This window comes from Protopterus annectens, chromosome 8.part1 (assembly GCF_019279795.1).
Source record: "Protopterus annectens isolate FY-2018-M chromosome 8.part1, PAN1.0, whole genome shotgun sequence".
NCBI classification, from domain to species: Eukaryota; Metazoa; Chordata; order Ceratodontiformes; family Protopteridae; genus Protopterus; species Protopterus annectens.
In genome coordinates, this window is record NC_056742.1 from 319,228,176 (window position 1) to 319,249,258 (window position 21,083).

A 21,083-nucleotide genomic window follows, 5' to 3' on the forward strand; every position below is an offset into this window, starting at 1 on the left:
AGGAGTGAAAGGATGCAGGAAGAAAATGTAGGGAGGAGTGAAAGGATGCAGAAAGAAAATGTAGGGAGGAGTGAAAGGATAAAAGAAGAAAATGTAGGGAGGAGTGAAAGGATAAAAGAAGAAAATGAAGGGAGGAGTGAAAGGATGCAGGAAGAACATGTAGGGAGGAGAGAAAGGATGCAGGAAGAAAATGTAGGAAGGAGTGAAAGGATGCAGGAAGAAAATGAAGGGAGGAGTGAAAGGATGCAGGAAGAAAATGTAGGGAGGAGTGAAAGGATGCAGGAAAAAAATGTAGGGAGGAGTGAAAGGATAAAGGAAGAAAATGTAGGGAGGAGTGAAAGGATGCAGGAAGAAAATGTAGGGAGGAGTTCTTTCTTTAGTCACAATTTGTTCAGGCCATCTTTTGTCTCAAAGGGTTTGAAAAAAAACCTCTAAAATGCAACTCAAAGCATTAGAACCCAATGACTTTGGGGTGTGTGTGTGGGGGGGGGGGGGTGAGGCCTCTGGCTTAATTTGATTAGTTCCTCCTCATTTATTATGGGTAATCAAGGACAGTTAGGATATAATTAAGCAATGCCTGAAAAATCTGTAGAGTACAGCAATGTATGAGAAAACAAGAAAAAAAGTAGTCTAAATAGTGTGGCAAGGCCAGGATGGGGGAAATTAGGGGGGGGGGACAGCATGGGGCCCATGGAGCCTTTTCAAAGGGTTTCACTTCACCAAAATCCAGAGTCGAAATATTCAGTACTGCACGGGACTGCCCCATTTCAGTACATCACACAGCATGACAACAAGGTCTGTTACTCTCCATAGAACATTTCATAACACTGAATCACCTGGATACAAAAAAGCATGCAACAGCTTGGTTTAGTCAAATTTATGGAATGCAGCAATCCTTTTCATTGTATCTTTATTTACTACTACATATCATATACCTGGATACCAGCATAATAGTGCTAAATATGCCCTTGCAGACAGTCCTCAAGCTGTTTGACTTAAGTCTAGCTACCTAGCACCACAATGGTGATGCCTCTCGATAAGAATGGTCTTAAAACTCACCTGAGTAGTTTAGCCCTATCAGCATTACAAGCCATACCTGCAAAAGCAAACGGTCTATTGTAATTAACCTCATAAACTGTGATCGTAGGATCATAGGAGGTTACTTGGCTATCGACCCAGAGGTAATTTCAAGCCTAGCCATTCCATCCCAATGTAATACCATAGATACTCTAGTCAATACCCAGGACTGTTTTTAGTAATGACTGCCCATGTCTAGGAGGGCTGTGGGCACTATCCCAGGTAGGAATTAATGGTACCTCATCCATTCGTCCAGGTTCTTTTGAACAGTGCCATACAGCTGCTCTGCTTCACATGAATTGGCAGCCTGTTTAAGATATCAAGACTCCTTTTCTTTGGCTTTGTGAAGGGTAGATCCTGTCTAGTTAACCTGGTAAACTTCTTCAGAAGACATACAGAGGCTATAGATCGTGGCTGTGGTGGTGTATCTTGACCAGCCAAACATCTTTAACACCATTCCCCATGCTGACATCATAAAAAAATCTAATTGCTTAAAAAATCGTCCCATGTGTGATAAGATGGTTAAACTGGACAAAAGACAGAGCCCATACAGTACGAGTTGCAGATGCCTTATCAGTAACTATGAAAATAACCAGTAGTATCTCTCAGAGCTCAGTGCTTGGAACTCTTGTTCTGGTAATTACTTCTCAGATTTCCAAGCAGACAGCTAAGACCACTGGCTCTTAAAGTGTGCAGATGACTGCAAACTGGAGGTTGCTGTTAAGTCACCTGATGATACCTAAACTCCCCTGAATTAACTCTCCCTACTAAACCCTTAGTGTACTAAAAATGATCCCAAACTAAATGCTAGAATATGTAGCATCACTTTTGGTAGACAATCCCACCTCTCATATACTGTATCGGCAGCACACCACTACAAAATAAAAATTTTGCCAGGAACCTAGAAACTTGGACTGATAGCTCCCTCTCTTTTGACCATCATGTGACAATAGTTGTCAGGAAATCTTTTTATTTAGCCCACGTAATTGCCAAGGGAATATCATCACAGTTAGAAGAGGTAATCACTCCGTTATACTAAGCATTGATCAGGCCAATTATCGAATACAACACCCACCGTTGGGATGTATCTCACTGAACATATCAAACAATTAGAATGACCCAAATGTTCCTAACCAGTAAAATCAAAGGCCAAAAGTCCCTGAGCTACCAAGAATGGTTGAAAACTTTTTCTCTATTTCTCTCTCTTTATTCAGTGTCTTACACACTTTTAAGAGGATATCTGTCTTGCTTTCTGCACCATTAGGGACCCAGTTGCCCTGCAACTGCTGTTTCTCCATAAATCCAATATCTTTATTAATATTAGAACTTGGGACCTAAATCTTCACCAACAAATAAATACAGCTCACTGGACAGGCATACGTAATAAATCAGCACTTCCCAAACCTTTGGAATAAACTTCCCCTACATGTTAAGCAGTGTGATTCACAATCTTGTTTTAAACATAAACTTCAACTTTCCTCTGGTTTGTACTAGTAGGGCCCTCCTGGAGAAAGGAGGTGTTGCCTAGGGAGTGTACTGCCAAAGCATGAATGCTAGTAAGATTCATTGGCCTTAGAATCTCTATGAATCTAAATGGCTGTATGGCTTACTCTCATAGTTTGTCAGGACATCTCTGCCTACAATCATAATAATCCTGAAACAGCATAACATAGGTGCAAGAACATGAATGAATAATTAAATATAGCAAAATGAATACTACACTGTAATTCGGTCTAGTGCCAGTGAATTAAATCTTTGTGGAAAACTGTGCCTAGAACAGGCTATTTTATTAGACAGGAAAGCAAATGACTATCCTGGTACTCAATGGGTGAAAGTCAATAAACACGCAGTTCTGCACTGAATTATGGAAATTAAACTTTACTTGTAGAACATACATCCAACTGTATAAATTATATACATGAATTTAATGTCTTATACTTTTGTAAAGTGTTGTCTTTACTGCTACTAATCCTGGGTTGAGTCTGAAAAGGGTCAGCAGACCAGAACACTTACCCGGTAAACAAACAGCAATCAATGAATAAACAAATAAACTGTCCAGTATTTTGTAGAACACCCCTGATTTTGCCTCATATGTTTGCCCTATCCCTTGTAAAATATTTGATTTTCTGGTAAATCATCCAGGGTCACACCTCTCAACTCTCCAGAATTTCACAGAATGTCCAAATTACTGTCTCATGTTTTTGGTCTGTTCCTCTTAAAAAATGTGTTTTTTCTCGCAAACCATGGAGAATTGTGCTCACTAAATAATGAAACATTTGAGTTTGAGACTTCATATCCTTCAAAAATATATGCCAAGATAAAACCTGTTATTCTAGCAGCTTTCTAAGTTTATAGCAGCAACATTTAATATCTGTCTCTGATTTTGGCCTTTTATTGCCTGATTACTTTTGGCTTTGTCCAGAATTCGTAAGCAAAAGTTGAAAGTTATGCAGACGATTATAGTCCGTCACTAATGCTAGACATTAAAGTTTCATACTTCTATTGTTCAGACAATGCACAGTGATGCCAAACCTGTTCTGTTAAAAATTTTAAATGAATAAGTAATACTTAAAAATTGACCCTAGTTTTGAGACATCATTCCCCGTTATTTTTAAATTCATCCAAAATTATTGATGATGGAAGAAGTTGATTGGTATGCGTTAGAAACACTCAGGCATTTGCATGCTAACTGTGAGCTCAGGCAGCTGAAAAAAGATGATTACTCAAGTTGTCTTTTTCCATCTACCTTAGCTTGTGGTTACCTGAGAAATGGCAATGTGAATGATTCCAATTAACTTCTACTCCAGCGGCAGTTTGAGGGCACATTGGACAACTGTTGAAAGTGGAGAGGGGCTGTGGTCCCCCCCTCACCTTATGGTTCTGGCACCCATGCAACTACTCTGTAATACTTGGTGAAAGTGTGCACAGAGATCCAAGTGGTGGCCTCCAGAATGCATCTGAAATCAATGCCTTTGAAGAAGGCACTGAAGGAGACCACTCTGGTGGAATGTATCTTAACACTGGCTAGCAGGTTTACTGTGGAAGATGTACCAGAGGGAAATGGACTTAAAAGATCCAGTTGGAGATGATCTGTTTGTAAAAAGAACTTTCCAATTTTAGCCTCCTGGAAGGTGACAAACAGATCGTCAACCTTTTTGTAAGGTTTAGTTTTCTCCAGGTAAAATCTGCCTGTGTACATCCAGGGACTGAATGATTCTCTCACCTTTATTTTGAGGATTAGGGAAAAAAGGTTGTCAAGTGAATAGACCGGTTTACAGACAGCTCATTTACCAGTTTGGGCATAAAGAATAGAGGTTAGCCCTTATGAAAACCCTATCCTTATGGAAGATAAGGAAAGAAGGGGTTGCCATAAGTGCTTGCAACTCCAAAGCTCTTCTTGCAGAGGTAAGAATGACCTTTAGAACTGGTTTCCAGGTACAGAATTTTAGTGAAGCTGAAACTGTTGGTTCAAACGGTGGCAGGGTAAGTTTCTCCACAACAAAATTCAAATCCCACAGACAGGAGAAGAGATGGAAACCTGAGACATTTTTCTGCAGACAGGGTGTATAGGAATGTGCAGGTATGCATCCCTTCAGATGTAGGATGACCAGAAAGGCCTGAAGAAGGATGAGGGGAAATAGGATCTGGAAAGAGAGCATCTTGAAAGATGGAAGTTTCAAAACTGTATTGAGATAAGACAAATCTAGCATGGGCCTCCATGTTAGCTCTTTCTTGGTGACCAGGAATAGTCCTTGTGTAAAAACCCTTTCCCTGGGCCTGAGGAAGGACTGGTTATGAAGTACCCTGGGAGAGCAGTTCTTGAAGGATGGTGGGATGAGCTGAAACTGATTTACAATGCAGGGTGGAATACCGCTTAGGGATGGAAGCTCCTTCCAAGACATTTTGTAACAATTTTGTATTAAGGACAAGGCCCATTTGCCTGAGGTAATGAATTCCCATGCTAGAAATGATAGATGGAGCTTTAGTAAAGTGGAATGTACGGACCAGTGTTGGAGGGAGGAGACAAAAGATAGAAGCGGGTTTGTCTGGAAAGGAGACTTTTCCAGGTTTGCAATCTCACTGAGGTTTCTCTTGAAATCCTTTCTTAGTAAGTTTATTCCTCTTTTGAGGGGACTACTGTCCCCTATGAACAAAAGGTTGTGGGTTTAGAGGCATAACTGCTGCGCTTAAAGTCCTGCATGGCTTTGCCTTTTTCCTGCAGTATTTTGAAAATTTCAGCCACAGAAGGACCAAAAATGAGGTCCCTATGGAGATGGGAGCCCATAAGCTTTGCCTTGACAGCTTCTGGAAGGGAATGAAGGCAAAGCCAAGCAGATCCACTGATGGCTTAACTAATGGGAGCAGCCCGAGAGGATGCTATGGCAGCAGCACAGCTGTGTTTAATGGAGTATCTGGTTACCTGTGTGGCATTGGTGAGCATAGAAATAACCTGAGATTTATGTTCAGAATACTCAAATTATGACAGTGATATGACTTATTCAACTCTGGCAAAATGGATAATAAATACTTAGTCATTTGTGTTTGGTAGTTTAAAGATCTAAAAGCAAGAGTGACAGAAGTATAGACATTTTGCCATACCTGTCCATAGTTCTGTTGTCTCTATTAGATGGCAGCACACTGGATGCATTGGGAAGTTTGGTGAGTTTATCAGTAGACAGAGAGAAGACTGCAGGGTCTGCTACTGGATTTTTGTACAGCAATTTAATTTCCTCACCCACTTTATAGAACCTGTACGGTTTCTTAGGTGCAGGAGGAAGTGAATCTGGATTTGAAGAAGTGAAAAAAGCATCCAAAATAACTTGACGACAGAGCACAACAGGAGGCTTAAAATATACAATTTCCAATAATTCATAGTATCTTTTCTGTACCTCTGAGACCTGTATAGTGTCCTACTCAAAATGTTGCATCATTCTGAAAATGGCATCCTTACAGGACATTTCTTCAACTGGGGAATCTGCCAATAATGCATAGTCATCATCTGAGGTCAGTTGCCCACGAAAGTGTTTTTGAGAGGAATTGACCAGTGAGTCCTCATCTAAATCCAATTCCTACTCCCCTGCTGAGGAAGACTCATACTGCCTATTTAAAGGTTGGGGGGGGGGCAAGTGAATGGGAAGAGATAAAGGAAGGGGCTTCAAAGATAAAATTGCTTTATATAAACCTTGAGAAAAATCAACACATTCCTTCTCATGAGACATCTGCTGAAGAGAAAAATGTTTAGTTTTCTGCTTCTTCTATACATGGACATCCACTTGAACAAACAGGGGGGGGGTGCAGAACCTTGGTAGACCTCGATAAAGAGACCGAGTATCTCCACCCAGAGTAGGATCTGAGGCATACCTTCCAGTCCTTCCAAAATAATCACCCTGTGTTCCCCCTTGTCCTCCATAGCTATAGGAGATGCAAATAATCACCCTGTGTTCCCCCTTGTCTTCCACAGCTATAGGAGATTCAGTCTCATCAGACATGTGAGCAAAAGGTGCCATACCAACCACCAGTGGGGCTGCTTAGTAGGCATTTCCCTACATCTCAGATGTGCCATGGATTCTAGTTGTACTTCAGCACTACACCTGAGCTGGACTGGATAGCAGAAATATCCATTTTCATTTTTTTAAACATCTTTTTGTGTGTGAGCAGGACATCTGCATCAGAGAGTTCTGTCATTTTGAAAAGAGGAAGGCACCTCAGCCATTGGGTCTCCAGACATGTATTAAGGGAAGATAACCTGGTACCAAGGGACTTAAGAACAAACAAATGGCAAATTTTACAGTTATAACAATAGTGTTCATCCCCCAAGCAAAGCAAACACTGAGTGTGGAGGTCTTTTTTAAGAATTTGCTTTCCAGAATCACACTTCCCTCTCTTAGCTGACAAGAACAAAGCTTAAAGATGAGAATACGAATAAGAAGGTTCCCCATTGGGCTGGACTTCCAAATGGCTGCACACTGATCAAAAGCTTAATTTCAGCTATCCAGTGTGAAAAAAGAAACTGATAAATAAGAGCCAGTAATATTGACAGTTTGATTAAAATTCATTTATTGACTATAAGTACACTGCCTGGATGCCAGCAGAGAAGAAATTTAGAGAGTTTGAAAGAATATCAACCAGAAAAGGTGAAGAAAAAACACTGGGAAGAATCCTGCAGTTGTTCTGCAAAAAGCAGTCGAAGCTTCAGATTTGATACAAGAGATGGCATCCAATAATTTAGAGGAAAATAAATTAAATGTACTCAGAGGTGATCAAAATAAATGAAATATAGGAGCATATCAACGCTAACCAAAGTTTGGAAAAAACAGAAGAAACATTAACTAGCTATTTAGATGAACTGATAAAAGTGCAAAAATCAGAGGGTGAAATGAAGAAAAAACTGGCTGATAGAACAGCTGTTTCAAAAATAAAAGAGTTAGTAGAGAGAAAACGCAGAGAAAACCTTAGATTTTCTACTATACCAGAAAAACTGGAAGGAAAAGACTGTACTAGTTTTATGAAAGCACAGATACATAAATGGACTGGTATTCCACTGCATGTTTTTTTTTTAATTGAGCAGGTCATATCAAGTGTATGCTTCATACCTGACCATTAGAAAGCAGCCAATACCTGTATTCATAAAGATGTAATCATACCAGCAAAAAGAGTTGATACTGACAAAACTATGGCAGAAGGAAAATGTATTAAAAATGGAGACAACAGAGTGTTTGTGGAAAATGATTATTCGCTGTACACCAGGCAGAAAAGAAACAAATTTATGCCAGCAATCCAGGAATGTTGACAGGCAGATGTGATATTCAAGATGTATACATCTCTTTTCAGAATAGTTTTTCCTGGAGGATTGAAGATATTTTTGATGCAGAACAGGCTAAGGAGAAAATAAAGTCTATCTAACAAGAAGTGAGCCAGAAAACAGGAGGGGACTCTTCTGTCATTAAAGCTCATACAGAGGCTTTGCCAGTAAAACCCTTTCCAGTGTTCCAAAGGAAAATGCTTGCGATATAGAAAAAATTATAGGAGCTGACTAGAACTAACTTGGACTTGAAACAGAGTATAATGTTGGGAGATGCAGATGAATAGGATGAAGACCAGCCACACTAAAATTAGTGAATAAAATGAAGACTATAAAGCATCAATCACATTTCTGAAATATGGCTTTGCAGAAAACGTGGCTAAGAAAGACTAGATTTATGTTGACTTTGTTAAACTTTGGGTGGACTGTAAAACATATATCCCACTTTATGTAATTAATGTTTAGAAGGATACTAAAAGGGAAAAAGTAACTAAGTAAAATCATTTTTACTCTTATTAGTATTTGCATAAAGCATTTCATGACAAACTGCATGATATATATAGTAAAACAGTTTTGTGTAGTGTGTAGTCATGGACATTTTAAACGTGAGGGTGTCTTTTCAATGACTGTTATAGGTGTTATAAGGATTAAAGTAAACAAGCCCTTTTTATTTGTAAGAAATACAGCATTTATACTATAACAAGAGCCGAAAGGTTGGAAAAAGGCAGGTTTAATGTTAACATGCTGTGATGGGGGTAAGGTGTAAAAGTGCTATGATAATATTATAGGTATAATGGAATTATTTTCTCTTATTTTTATAAAGATGAATGGCTAGATTAATGCCCTTAGCTTAAGCTATAAACAAGCACTTTTGTACACAAGTAGGCTTGAAAACTAAGGCAGAATTATGAAATCCACGGAAGTGCTAAGTTTCTTATATCTGCAGAGATATTAGCTTGCTTTTTCTATTAGCAAATCTTCAGTGAGAGTCAAGATGTCTGCAGCTGAAAGTAGCTGTACATTCTGTTTTGACTGAAATTTACAAAGATTCATTGTTGACTACTTTTACAGGCAGATGAGCTGTCTGCAGGTGCAAGCAATCAATCTTAAGAGTTCTGAGCATTCTTTGCTGAGGGGAAATACAACATTTTAAGGTACAATGGCAAGCAGTTCAGTAAAAAATAAAGTTTGAAATTATAGGAAGTGACTACAAAATAGCCTTAATACTTAAATGCATTTAATACAGCAATGTATAATGTGTTTTTTTTAAAGATAGCCACTACATTTTTAAGGTTAATAGTTAATGTTTTTTGAAAGCATGCAAAATGTTTTTCACATCTGGAAGGGGAATAGAGATAAGAAAAGAACAGACAGTAATTGGTGCAAGTGAGAATATAGACCTATGTGCTTTGGCATATGTAACCTAATTTTAGGTTAGGCTGTGTCTATGTGTGCAGTTGTTGATCTGGATCAATTGTTCCTATCTTGAGGGGTAAATTTCATTTTTTGAAGATGTACATAGTTTTGTGTGTTTGTTCTATGTTAACAGTGGATGTGGGTGTTCTGAAAATGTATCTAGGTTTTTGTTTAGGATTTTCATTAAAAGAAAAAGTCTTGAAAAATGTGACATAGATTCAAATGGAGATGAGAAGAAACAACTGTAGAAAAGATCAACCTGGCAAACAATGTATGAATATAACACAAAAGATAGAAATATACATTAAAAAAACTGGCATGCATAACACATGGGAGCAATAGATTTTTATTACAATGGCTATGTTATCTATATTATCTTGGAACATAAATGGACTTATAGGTACAGAGACAAAGGTAAGCATATTGAATCATATTAAGAAATATAAAGTGCAAATAGCAATGCTGTAGGAGGCACATTTGGAAAAAATAAGCATGTGAATTTGACAAAAACGAATTTCAGGATGGATATTCAGCAGAAAAAACAGGGAAAATTAAAAAGGGAAGTAATTATACCAATTGCTAAAAGAGGTTCCAATAGTGATAGAAGAGGAAAAAATGCAATAATGGTATATTTGTGGTAGTAAGCAGATACTGGAAAGGGAAAAGAATTACACCAGCATATATTAATATTCCAGTAAAAACTGATATTATGGATTTTAAGAAAATGTTATGAGAAATAATTAGCTTTCAGCAGAGAATATTACTTATAGGTGAGGACTGGAACTTGATTGGCAGTACTGTTGATATATTGAGGGAACCTAGATGGGAAAATATAAAAAAGAGGGTAGATTTCTGAAGAAATGTATAAAGTGGTATGGAAGATGTAAATTCAGTAATATTAACTCAGACAGAATTTACGTTATTCGCAGATGTACAATAACTGGGCTAGCCTAGATAGAAATTATATTTTAGAGGGACTTATGCATTTAATTGAAAGCTTTGACACACATCCAATAACTATTTCAGATCACACACCAATAAAAACCAATATAAAAATGCAGAGCAATGAAATAAAAGAGAGACACTGGCACTTTCTCAACCACCTATTAAAAAGAGGGGAATTTAAGGAATGGGTAGTGGAAATTATTCATGTATTAGGAAAGATAGAAATATATTTAGAAGTTATAGCTAATGAGAGGGATAAAATAAAAATCGAGCTTAAAAGGGTAGAAATAAAAAGAAAAAATAAATATGGTTATGAAGTTAAGGAATTGCTAAGAGGGTGCTGATAAAGGTTAATGTACTGCAGAACAAAGGAAATATCACAGAAAAAAAGAGCAAATGCAGAGTCCTAAAGAGAAAATAAGGGAATACCTGGATAATATGTATGACCTTAGAAAGACTGCTGTTAAACAACAGCATTTCTTGTTGTTTTTTGATAACTCAGCACCACAAAAATTTTAGCACAATAATTTAGACAACAGAAAGTAGAAAGGGTTATCACCAAACTTAGGGAGTGGGTGATAAAGATCCAGAAGATTTTATTTAACAGTAAAGGAGGTTGAAACACCAATATATTAGGAGAAAGCTGTGGTGACTGTATTACCTTAAGATGGTAAAGATCCATCAGACCCAGTTTCATATAGATCCATTTCAATTTTAAACCATGATTATAAAGTGTTTATGTCTATAGTAGCTAAAAGAATTGCAAAGGTGTTGCCAAATGTGATAGAGATGGATCAGTGTGGTTTTGTGGAGGGCAGGCAAATATTTGACAGCATTAACAGAACAGTGATGATCCAGAGGGAAGCAGAATGTAAGAAAATACTGATATTAGCAGGTCTTGATGCAGAGAAAGCATTTGACAGAGTAAGCTAGGATTTTATGAGTAGGGTCAATAGAAGCATTTTCATTCTATGATAAAATAATAAGGTTAATTACAAGGATATATGAAGGCAATCCACGGTGGTGCAGCGGTAGTGTTGTTGCCTCACAGCAAGAGGTTCTTCTGTTCGATTCTCGGCCGGAGTGCAGGGAGTGCCTTCTGTGTGGAGTCTGCATGTCCTCCCCATGGTTGGGTGGGCATTCGAAAGACATGCGTAAATGGGCGTGCCTTCGTTAAAGGTTGAAAGTCGAGCTGGCACCTCGGAGTTCGTGAAAATCTACTGGCAGTCATTAGTGGACCGGAGTTCCGCTGTGGTGACCCCTAACCGGGAAAAGCTGAAAGACAACAACAAGGATATATGAAGGATTCCTCTCTGATATGTAATATGTTGTTTTTAAACAGATTAACCAGGTAGGGTGTCCTCCATCCCCTTTGTTATTTGCTTTATATTTACAGCCATTGGTAAAGAAAATATGGAAGTCAGAAATGCAAGGATATTATTGGTATGGTAATCATGAAAAGTTGGCTTTGTTTGTAGATGGTATTATTTAGAACCTGATAAATCCAGAAAAGAGTATCTCAGTGTTGTGGAATGTTTTGAAATGGTTTTAAATCTTTTTTTTGGATATAAAATTAATAAAGATAAAACAAAGGCTACAGCTGTAAATTAGGTATATACACATGAATTGTTTCAGTATTTCTCATATTTATGGGGACATGATAAGATGAAGTATTTAGGAGTAGGGATTAAAAAGGCTTCTGCTATGTCAGTGAAGGTTATATGGGAAGAGACTAAACAAAAGATAATACAAGACTGAGAAACTGGAAGCTCTTGTTTATGGATATGGATAGTAAGATACAAGCAGTGAAATTGTTTTTAATCCCTTTAGTTTTATATATAGGTCAGGCATATTTTTATCAACCAGAGGAGAAGTTGTGGACAATCCTAGCCAGCTCTAGGCACTAGCAAACCCTGTGGTTGCTGGTCCAGGGGGTCCTCAATCACAGCCAATTATCTTATTTTGATAATTTGGTACATGTATGTCAAACCAACAAAAGCTAAGCCAGCAGCCTTGTGTACCTAAACCAGGTGGGTAGTAATAATGCAGCAGTTGAATAATCCTAAGGATTGGCAGCACTTTTTCTCCTTTAAAATTCAAAGATATCTCTGGGTGTAATAACAGTGGTTGTCAAGTAGTAGGCGTCTCAATTTTATTAAATGTTTTATCAATGATATAGTGTCCTTGAATTTAAATCCTGCTGGTGAGCATTGCTTCCACTAAAACTGACATCATAGCCAGCTTTAGGCATCTTCAATACCAGGCAATCATCCTTGGCTGTGTGGGGATGCTGCAAATTGCTGGTTGGGGGGATGAAGTGGAAAAAAAAGATTATTCATTTTCCAATATGTGCTTTATCCAAAACAGGGTTATGATATGAACCCTGTTAAGATAAAGGCAATAATCAATGAATGAAAATGAGGAAGGTAAGCACTAAAGATCAGCAATGTAGAGTGTCCAGTCTTGGTGTTTACCCTGGATTTTAAGAAAAGTCGATGATTCTGATCTACGGAGATGTTTTTTTCTTTTAGGGAGTTTTATAAATGCTGACAGGAAACCAGATAAAATAATTCTCAACTTTTTTTTGCTCAAGAAGTCTGGGCAAAGCTAAAACAATGGCAGAATAAAGGCTCAAATCAGAAACATGTTTTTAAATATTACTCTAACTTAAAAAGTTAATAGAATAACACATTTAGCATCAACTTACATTATTCGGGCAATAAGTGTGAAACCCTGATGTCTAGATTTATTGACTGTCTGTTATCCTGAATGACTTACCAGCAAATCAAAGGGACAGGACAAAAATATGAGCTAAAAAATCTGAAACATTCTGTGAAATCAGGGACAGTGACAGATATGAATTATTCCTCAATGAGGCGAATAAAAGTGACTTACCCCTGCTGTTGTTCGACCACTGCTAAACAGTAGTTACTGATCTGATGTGGCAGTACTACTGTTGCACAATGTATTGCTATGTGCTGAAATTAGTGTGGGTTATGGTTGTGTGTGGGGGGAAGGAGGGTTGCAGTGTAGAGAGTAACAAGCTTGCTACAATTTATTTCATTTTTAGCACCAACATCATTGGCATTACAATGACATTTTTTGGGGGGAGGGTATGGTTGGATTGTATTTAAGAATAATAAGTTGGCCATAATTTCTTTCATTTATCTTTACAAAAATAGACCTTAGACATGAAAGGGGGATTTTTAGCTGTGTTTTTTTTTTTTTTTGCTACCTGGTTACCTTTTCTGGTTTGGCAGGAAGAGGATTTGTGAGAACGCTACTGAATATCAACACTTTGAAATAAGTGCTTTGTTCTGCTTGAGTTATTAGCTATGTTTTTTTTTTTTTTTTGCTATGTGGAGTCTGCATGCCCTCTGTGTGTGTGTGTGTGTGTGTGTGTGTGTGTGTGTGTGTGTGTGTGTGTGTGCGCAGGGGGGAGTGAAATAACAGGTAGTGCCTAGGGCATCATTTCACTTAAATGCAGCTCTGTTTATAGAGTTGTTTTAAAGTATCATCATTGCAGCCAGCTGTTGCTAACTGTAAATATCCCTCTGTGAAATGGGCCAGTGTAGTTTGGTACACAGGCCTGTCAAAATATAAAAGCATTATAGCTACAGCTCCATTTGTGAGTAAACCTAAAACTCTACAACATGAACTAAAATATTGCTTAAGAGCGGTTGCAGGGACAGGGCAATACTTAGACTGGAAGGGTTCATGGGGCCCACAACTTGTCATTTTTCTGGGACCTCCAAAATGCTAGCACCAGCCCTATGGATAATAAAGAGTGGAAAGAATTTGTGTGGGAGGGGAAGAGGGCACTAGTTAAGTGGGATAAGTTGATCCTTCCAACAGAACAAAGTGGTTTAGAATTACCTGATCTCAAGAGATATTTCAGAGCTACACAGTTATGGCACACACAGAAGGTTATAATTCAAAATGGAAAGGGATGATGACAAAATAGAGGAACAGTTAAAAAATAAACAGAGTGGGATTTTAGATGCAGGTCCTTAAAAGAATAAAAACAACCACAACAAATATTATATTCATAAAGTAGTAGAATGTTTTCTAAGAACTAAGTTAACATGTGAATGGAGAAAGGACAGATTGCCAGTAAGGATGTCTGCAAGTATGGATACAGAAAATAGACAAGAGAGGGATGGAATTTACTGGAGAAACCTAGCAAAGGAACCAAGATACTGGGAGCAAATAACTACAAAGGGAAAGGTAACAGAGTGGGACCAGGCCAAGAGGAGGTTTGGAATGCAAGCTAGAAACTGCCTTCCATACCAGGGACTAATAGAGTATAGGCAATGAGAAAGGGATATGGGGATCTTAAGTAAAAGACCTGTTTTAGTAGAGTTAGAGGAGGTTAGAAAATATTAGGAAGAAACTGGAAAAGCAATTTACAAAAATGCAATGAAGGATATATGTACGGCCCCCAAGTATGCAACAAATGTCCAGAAGGTTTAAGATCCTTGCTTAGAAGCATTTGCATAGCCAAGCAGCCCTCAAAGAAATTTTCCTCAGCTAGATAGCAAATGCTGGTGGTGTGATGGGAAAGAAAGAGGTAACTGGGAAAATATGTTTTGGAAGTGTAATGAGTTGGCAGATTTAAAAAAATATCCTTACAGAGTAATCTGTCAGAAATACTGGGTGAGCAATGGCTGTAAGAAAATGACTCTCTTCAGCTGGGACATGATCTGAATTGCCTAGAGATTGTAAGGCCTTATTAAGTTTAAATCTGTTAGCTACCTAAAAAGCAATTTCTAGAACACGGAAATCAAAGTCTAAACCAACTGTATTTGAAATACTGAATAATATAAAAGACAAAAAAGAACTGGAAGATGGATGTTTAGAAAAGTGTAGGAGCAAATTATAAGGAAATAAATGGAAATGGTGGAAACAATACATGCAGAATAATGTTCAGGAGAAGCAGGAATGAGGTTTTAGGGAAGGCAGTAATTCAGCAATTTATGTAATGTTGGACTGATGATACTTACAAAGAAGAAAAAGATATGTAATGTATAATGTATTTAAATGGAAGAAAAAGAAATGCTAATATGGTTTCTTTTCTGTTATGTCTTAAGAGATAATTTAATAAATCTTTAAAAAAAAAGTTCATAGTTATCTCACTATGCCTTGGCAGGGGTAGTGGCACATGATACAATATAAAGACCAATGTTAGAGAAGCTTCTCCCTTCTAACTAGCAGGCAGATAGCTTAAAGATATTACACTCAGATGCTTAGGGTCTATATTATAACAACGAACGATCAAATGATCGAACATTGTTATATCGAACTCTAAAGTTTGAATTCAAAAAACATCGAACAACCAGAACAGCGATTTTTTCCCAGGCAAAATAAATCGCTGTTCCCAAAAAAAAAAAACATTAAAACATTGCATAAAGTGGGGGGCTTTGCCCCCCCACACCCCCTACCTAAATATACCAACTCCGAGATCGCACTACAGTGTCGAAAATGGCAAAGTGACTAAAGCGGCCAAGCGATTTCTTTCCCAGGGAAAGAATTTGTTTATATGCTGCTTTATCATTTTGCCTTTTCGACATTTCAAGTTCGACCAAGATGCATTCGATAAAATGCATCTTTGGTCATCAGGTTACCCTCAAAAGAATAACCCACAAGTACTGGAATACTGTAACAGTGATTAAGGAAGGACACAACTGCCTGCTGGTTACTGATAGGTCCCTGTGTATGGCTGAAAAATTGACCAGGAACTAGGTGGGCTTCCTTGTGGTTGAAGGATGCTGATGCTTAATCTGATCAATGCAAAGTGCAAAGGCCCCCATTATTCATAATTTTAATGTTTGTCTAACCCAGAGACCAAAGTTATATTTTCTTTGTTACTGTTTATTGAATTATGCTCACTCTATCACCAGTACTGGTACCATTATAGTTTGCCATGATGTTGATTACAACAGACCCACTTCCCTGAGAATTACAGATGGTAAGGTACCTTAGTGCTATCAACCCAACAGACCATTCCAGCTGACCGAATCTTTTCCAGTGCCAAATTTAGTGGCATCACAACTGGAAATCCAACCTCTGTTACAGTGAACCAATCAGATGAGTTGCTGCAAAGTACACTATGAGGTATCATAGCAGTAATTATGTGAGGAAACCAGACCTGGTTCCTTGATATGGACACTGGATATAATATACTACAATGTTAAATTAATTTCATATTCATTTTGCTGCAAGAACGGTTTCTGTACTTTCTGAGAAGGGAAATTGAAATCAACAGAATTAATTGATGGCACAATTCAGTACCTCATAATTGTTTTGCACATTTGCAAATTTGCAAAATTGCACATGGGCGGCACAGTGGTGCAGCAGTTAACGTTGTCGCCTCACAGCAAGAGGTTCTCCGGTTCGATTCTCGGCTGGGATGCCTTCTGTGTGGAGTTTACATGTTCTCCCTGTGTTCGCGTGGGTTTCCTCTGGGTACTCCGGTTTCCTCCCATATTCCAAAGACATGCATCTGGAGCATTTCTCCCCGGCCCTCCACTGAAAACAGGCTCTGTGGAACCTAGTCGGACTTTCCCGGTCAACAAATGATAAATAAATAAATAAAATAAAAAAACATGACATCTCCCTACACTACATGGAAAAGATCTAACAAACTCTATGCATTTATCTTCAATTTTAGTTATTTGTATTACAGGCAAGGTAAACTCAAAAGGATTTTGGGACTATAAGGTCAGTGCAAAACAAACAAAAAAGTTCAGATAAGCAAGACCAAGTTAATAATTTTTTGGTGCTGTTCTAGATATAATGGAAGCTGTCTGTAGTACATGTTCAGGGATGACATACATCTAGCCTTTTAAAACACTGTTATTAAATTATCAATTAAGACACAGGCAAATATACATTAACAGAAAAGAAAATAATTTTAACATATTTTCATTTAAATACAATATATATTATGTACATTTTCTTTGCTACTATTACCAGTCCAACAATAAAAAAAATTGCTGAATTCCTGCCTTCCCTTAAACCTCATTCCTCCTCCTCCTGAACAGTATCATGTATGTACAATTTCCATTTATGTCTGTGTAATTTTCTCTTCCCCTTTTCTAAAGATCCCTCTTCCAGGTCCTTTACCTATTTAATAATAATAATAATAATAATAATAATATTCAAATACCTCAAATACAGTTGGTGTAGACTTTCCATTTTCTATGAATTGCTTTTTTTGGCAGCCAGCAGAATTAAACTTAATAAGACCTTACTATATCTATGCAATTCAGAACCTGTATTCTAGCTCAGAAGAATCATTTACTTACAGCCATTTGCTCACCCAATATTTCTGATAGAGTAGTCTTAAGGGAATTTTTAAAATCTGACAACTAATTATACTCCCAAAACATGTGTTCCCGGCTACCTTTCTTCCCCATCACTCCTCCAGGACAGACATCTAGCCTTAATATAATCTCAGCAGAGGCCCAGCACAGCAGTGACCACCATCACAATACTGATGATACAAACAGCATGGTATATTTATACATGATGCTTTAATAAATGGCTAAGATGGTAAAACCCCGCTACAAGATATTTAGGTGTGTTATCAAGTCCCTTCTCACTGAGACCTGATAAAATGGACCAAATTAAGCAGACAGAATCAATGTTTGAGAAATTATACCCTACCATGGGGCTCTGCAACATTAGGACTAGTTATATTAAGTAGGGTGGTATACAAGGTATATATAGCCCCTGTAAGGTGGTGTGGTTGGTAGAAACCATAGAAAACATATTTTTATTTTTGATCCTATTAACTTAAATGGGACAGTTTTATCACACCTGGATGAACTAAGACTCAATATGTGTACTGGAGTCAGGACCTATCTTTCTCAAAATACACACAACAATAAGCAAAGAACACATTTTTTCCTTTTTTTCTTAAAATGTCTTGCTGGCTTTCTCATTACATGAGGGGGATCCCTTTTGCGGACTTCACATCAGCTGTATTCTCTTCAGTCTTTCTGAAAATCACAACATATTTCATCTCCCGATTCACTCTCACATGGCAAGGGTTGAGAAGGAGAAATATACATCTTATGCTATATGCAAAGGAGCTATTCAGCACCATGATAATAGTTATCAATGGTATCTTTAAAAATAGTAAGCGCACAAACATATGTGCACCCTTTACTACAACTTTCCCACCCCCAGCTGACAGCTTAGGGGTGAACGTGTGCTGTAAGACTTAAAAAACAAAACTTTTTCTAAAAAAGTTAAAAAAAAACAAAAAAACAAAAAAAACAAAAACCTTTCCCATGCATTTTACAGGGCCGACAAGTAGTGTGAATAAGAAGAGATGCAGCTTAAGAAAAGCGCATTAATGAGTGAAGTTTGACAGGGGTTGCCTGCTCTGTTTAATGGTATGTGACAGATACTACTTAGGGGTAGAGGGCAGTAAAATGGTATATATTCGATGATACTAAGTTATCGGATAATGGGGAGGGTAAAGTGAAGAGATATGAGGATGAAGGAACAGCATGCTGATAAGTGTTAGCTAAGATATAATGAAAGAATCCATAAGGTGTTGCATCAGGGGTATGTTAATTTGTGCGTAGGATATGAATTAAGGGAGTGAAGATTTTTACTATGCAGATTGTAATACATTTGGGAGTTTTGGTCAGCATTAAGTTATCAGAAGGAATGTGAAAAGGCAGTGTTTACAACAAATGGAATACTGGACTGTATTATGGTTCCAGGGATAGAGAGATGATTGTTCCATTATGTAGGGTATGCCTAATTATTCAATTACCTTAAGCTGAACTTAAAAGTGAAGATGTAAAAATATACAATAAAACACATCTTTCATTCTAATTGAATAATTAGGCAGTTAATAGGGGTTGATGAGGTTATGTCACATGATGTATATTTAAACACTACAGACACAGAGGAAATGTATCTGATGAAGTTTGGCTACAAGCTAAACAAAAAGCGCTTCATGTAACTTTTTTTGTTTCATTAAAGTTTATAGTGATTTACTTGTAGAGACTTGTGCACGAACGGCTTTTTTGTTGGTAATACAGATGAAAGGGAAAGATGAGGAGGAAAGTATACAGTCTGTAGAATGAAGGCACTAAATTCAGGTTATACACGAGGAAACACTTTATCCACTATCCCCTCCTAGCCCTACTTAACCCTTATTCTGTTACCCTGTCAAGGGCATGGAAACTTCCCTGCCATCAAATACCCCACCTCCCTGCACTCAACTAGCCAAGCCACTACCTGATCTCTAGTCACCTGGGCCATAGTCAGAGTTTTACCTCTCTACACCACTGGAACAGGCCGACAGGAAATGTCTTTTTAATGAATGGTTCATAGGTTCATACTAGGCTATCTGCCCTAGGGCATTTATAAGCCTAGCCCAAAGTTTTGTGGCTATCGCCACCCCTTAAGTTTGAAGGATACTGTGCCCATTATTTTGCCGTACCTCTGTCCAGTAGTGACACAGAGGTGATCCCCGGGGTAAACCTGCGATCTCCCATCCATTTGTCAAGATTCCTCTTGAACAAGGCCAGCGAGGTGCTATGCCTTCACATGTACCGGGATCTTGTTCCACAGCATAGGGAGTCTTTGGGTGATGAATCTGTCCCTCCAGCACATCCTATTTATGACCGTGTTGAGGTTTAAGTCTCTTGCTCTTGTAGTTCTGGTGGATTTAGATTTTTTGAGGTGGAGCATGTCCATTAATTCCGGGTTGGACATGGCCTTGTATGTCAGGCACAGGTCACCTCTGAGCAGATGGTATGCTACTGAATAGAGCTGGAGTTCCTTCAGTCGGGCAGCATAAGACATATTTTTGAGGCCCATTATCCTTTTGGTGAGGAACTTTTGGGGTCTTTCCAATTGCTGCAGGTGTCGAGTAAGATACATTCCGAATGGGGCATTGTACTCGATCATTGGTCTGATGAGTGATGAGTACAGGGGAACAATGACCTCCCTTGATCTGGATGTGAATCCCTTCATGATCAGGTGGGCAATGTAGAAGGTCTTCCTAACTACCTTGGCAACGTGAGTGTCGAAGGAGAGGCTACTGTCAACCTGGGTCCCCAGATCCCTGATGACCTCTTCTGTGCTCAGCGGGTTGCCACCTATATGGTAGCTAGGGGTAACCTTGTTTTTCCCGAAGGGTATGACTATGCATTTTTTGGCGTTTAACTTTAGGCCATGGCTCTGGCATCAGTTTTCCATTTCTATAAGACCCTTCTGAAGGATATCTGTGTCTGAAGTGTTTTCAACTATGGCGCCCAGTTTGCAGTCATCTGCAAACTTTGTCAGCCATAATCCTCCTGTGTTTGCTTGTACTTCTGAAAAATAGATGCCGAACAAGAGGGGGCCCAGGACCGAGCCCTGTGGGACCCCACTTGTGACTGGCTTGGAATCTGACATAGCGCCTGCAACTCTGACCCTGTGGGTTCTGTCACTTAGCCAGTTTGAAACCCATCTAGTGACGTATGGGTTTACATTTAAGGTGGTGAGTTTTTCAATGATATCCGAGTGGGGTATTGTGTCGAAAGCTTTTGCAAGGTCAAGGTGAGCTGTATGGACTGCCTTGCCCTCATCAGTGGCCTTGGAGACCGTTTTGAAGAAGTCAACCAAGTTCAAAAGGCATGATCTGCCCTTGACAAAGCCAGACTGGGTTGGATCCAATGTCTGTAAGTCCCCTATGTCTTTATTTATGAGATCCATTATGATCCCTTCCATAGCTTTGCAAACCAGGCTTGTTAAGCTAATGGGGCGGTAGTTTCCAGGGTCAGTGGGGGCACCGCCTTTGTGAAGTGGGACAACAGTTGCCGTATGCCACTCC

The 21,083-nt window shown here is 38.4% G+C and overlaps 1 protein-coding gene across 1 annotated transcript in view; it reads right to left on the minus strand.

The window, feature by feature from the left end:
* PMFBP1 (polyamine modulated factor 1 binding protein 1) overlaps positions 1-21,083 on the minus strand; it is a 3,624,986-nt gene that overhangs the window by 1,477,333 nt on the left and 2,126,570 nt on the right. The window lies entirely within an intron of this gene.